The sequence below is a fragment of the Lycium ferocissimum genome, chromosome 7, assembly GCF_029784015.1.
Source record: "Lycium ferocissimum isolate CSIRO_LF1 chromosome 7, AGI_CSIRO_Lferr_CH_V1, whole genome shotgun sequence".
Classification (NCBI taxonomy): Eukaryota; Viridiplantae; Streptophyta; class Magnoliopsida; order Solanales; family Solanaceae; genus Lycium; species Lycium ferocissimum.
In genome coordinates this window covers 9,153,729-9,157,291 of record NC_081348.1, presented here as the reverse complement: position 1 = coordinate 9,157,291, position 3,563 = coordinate 9,153,729, and positions in this window count along the sequence as shown.

The window sequence follows — 3,563 nt, the reverse complement described above, 5'->3', positions numbered from 1 at the left end:
GAAAATATTCTCCTTAACAGGAAGTAAAAAATGGTGTCATACTATGTATGCTTATCTAATCATTGCCAGGCAGTGAGGATTCTCAGCTCTATCTAGTGCACAATTAATTCAGGAATAGGCATGCATGCTTAGGTCTGTAAGCAGGAGAAAAGCCTAAGCAATATCATACTATCTTATTTCCTTTAAATAAAATGTCTCAACTGAATTAATCGAAGAATATATAGAGGTGAATGATATCGTTTTCAGAGCTTTTCTGTTTTTCGCTGTTCAATCAACTCCTGAAATATGTATTTTTTTTCATATGAAAAATTACTTAATTGTTGCTATTTCAATCAAAAGCAGTTTTGTTTTTTTAATTGAAAAGTCACTTATCTTTTACTTTACTATTATATTCAAAAGGTCAACCAATTAGTCTAAAAGTTCCTAGGTTTTTCTATTTTACCTTTGCTTGTACATGCAATAAAGTTATGTTTGGACCGAAGTCATTTTCACAAAATAATTTTTCATGAGGAAATAATTCAAGTGTTTTTTTAATTATGCATTTTTATTGTGAGGTGGTAAATAGTTGTGCTAAAATATTTTAAGACACCTTTAATATGGTGCAATATTTTTTTGCTTTAAGTCAAGTTTGTACAGTTTTTTCGAAAGGACTCACTTACACCATTAAGAATATTCAACATCTTATCAGCAGTTTCTTTTTCTTTTCTAATTTTCGTGTGAACAACAACCCCCAGTAGAGACTATTATGATTCAATTCAATATTTTGTTCGTTTAGGTTTGATTGTGTCGTAGCTCTATAATTCGGATGATATTCCGATTTTATATCACGCTTCAATTCGAGTTAGCAAAGCAATTTCTTGTTGCATAAAATTGATTCCAAACTCGAGGGCCCAATCTCCATTCGGCCTGAGGAAACCTTTGTTCGGCTCTGTTATCTTTTGGGAGACCTAAGCCCCATAGAAACTGCCTACCCGTTTTACGTTAAGCAATAGTGGAGTAACTCCCGATATAACAGTTAAATCAAGACGTGTAGGTGGATCGACTCATCATGTTTCCATTGGAATAGGATTCACACAAGGAAAAACACTTGCCATTCATTGGTTATGAGCATCTTGTATTTCATAAAAATTAAAGGCAATATAATCCTTACATAAGGGCCATCCGATCCAACTTCCAGGCATTAAGATGCGTTTCAACGTGGATGATTATAATAAGAGATTCTCAATATATCATATGATTCTAGTGGTTTTTTCAAAAGTTCCCACACCATTAAGAATATTCAACATCTTTTTAATAATTTCTTTCTCTTTTCTACTTTTCAAGTGGAACTTTGTTCACACACGCATAATAATCTCCCTCATTGAACTAAGTTGCACATGACCCATCATCTTTCATGGGCTACTTTGGAGATTAAGTGTGTGCCATCCACGTCATTCGAGTATTTATAATGGGGAATTGACATGTACGTACAATTCCCATTTATAATTGACATTCTTTTTACCCACCTCTTTGTTGAGCAATTTAAGCCAACATTCTTGTGCCATGTGTATCCAACTTACGAATGAAGCGGAGCACAAAGTATGAATTGGAGCATAATTTGTCTTTACCAAATTATGAAGAAAAAATTACGGAGAGTTTGTTTTGAGGAAACTCCACAGCCTCAACTTATATTCTGTCATTGAATATTTGTGTGTAAAGTGATGTATATCAACCTCCCTATGTATATCAATAATTATTAACGAGAAAGGAAATTAGGACATGTATTCATTCATAAATTGTTGCATTATGGGATACATAGTGTATTTTTTAGGTAGAACAAATATAATGTACTTTGTAAATGTATATCACATATGCAATTTGATTCGGATATGCGACTTAATAGATTGTGTTCTTTTAGTTCATACTAAGTAAATCAAATTTCAGTTTATACATGTGTATAAAGGATGTATATCATTTTGAAGTAATCCCACTCCTGCATATAATGAAAGTCGAATTCAACTCAAAAACTATGGTCATGTACACTGGCATATGTATACAAAGTCAGCATATGTATACCAATCAGCAGGTGTATACATTATATGTATGCAAAACCAACTAAAAATCAGCTAAATAACCAACTGCATTCAACAAACAACATGTGTATACATATCAAGCTTCATCCCGATTAGCTGTATTCCCAATTTGCTCTTAATTAGAACTTAGAAGTTTGAACTTCATCGCTTGATTCCATGACGTGTAGTTCCCAATCCCGATTAGCTTTATTTCAACTTGAATTGTGTATTGTAAGTAGACAAATACTAATGATAATTGGGATCAGTTGTAGTCATGTTTTTTGCCAAAAATTATTATTTTGAGTTCAAATACGATGATGAATCTCTCAATTTTTTTCTAATTCACTGAAAAAAAAAACCCCATATCCATTCGATCTAACCAAACGAGCCCTTAATGTACTTTTAACTACCATACATTTGCTCTTAATGCAGATACAAAGATCTTGTTCTTATTTTTATCGTAGAAGGTTGACAACTGAACTTCTTACTAATCTCTGGAAACATCTTCTAGGTTTGAATTTAGGCTTGGCCAGACAACCAGTTACCAACTTCCAACCTTTAACCGGAAGTTTACCAAAGGTCTGAAGTTGTGAAGTGGCCAAGTATAACTTCGATCCTAAGGTTGGAAGTTTGAACTGACATTAAAAGCTCATATGTATCTAAGTTAAGCTTTGGTCCAAACTTCAAACCGATAATCTGAAATTTGAAACTCCAGGCCAGCAATTAAATATTCAATCTCGATGATCTAAACTTTGATTCGGAAGCACCTCAATCTTAAAAACTTTATAAACTTCTGCTATTCTTTATATAGGGGTCATAAAAACGGCTATTCGTGCATTTCTTGTAGAAACGAATTCTATCAAAAACTTTAAAATTTTCAATGCTCGAACCTGAAACCTTTACTTAAGGCAGAGGCAGATCTACATGGTAACATGTGATTCCACTTGAACTCAATAGCTTTTGCCAAAAACATGTACATGTGTTAAGAAATCTACTAAATATTTATAAAAATTTGACAATTATGATTACGTATTAACTTGACTCCGCTATGGCGCTATAGGAACCCAAAAATTTTAAAATTGGGTCACTCATCCATCCCATCCCATCCTTGGTGATAATATTTTTTTATTAACTCTAGAGAAAACGTCAAATTTGCTCCTGAAATATCAACTTTTGCTTAATTTTGCCTTAAGTTAGAAATGCGTAACAAATATACTCTCACAGGTTACCCTTGCCGCCTTGCATCTGTAATCTTCGTTGCCCAAGTATGCCCTCAAGTATACATCTGGTCGTGGAATGAATAATTTCCCAAAGAACTCAAAAGAATTACAAGGCAAAACATATTTAACCATAAGAAATTGGAGAAAAGAAATAGGCCACCTCCCCCACGTTAATAATGTAGAAAATACATTCGCCTTCTCTCACCATGCAGGCTGCTAACCAAGCCATAAATGTAGACCTCATATTTATGTCCCGGATAGCGTGTGGAGAATTTTCATTACACAGCGAAGA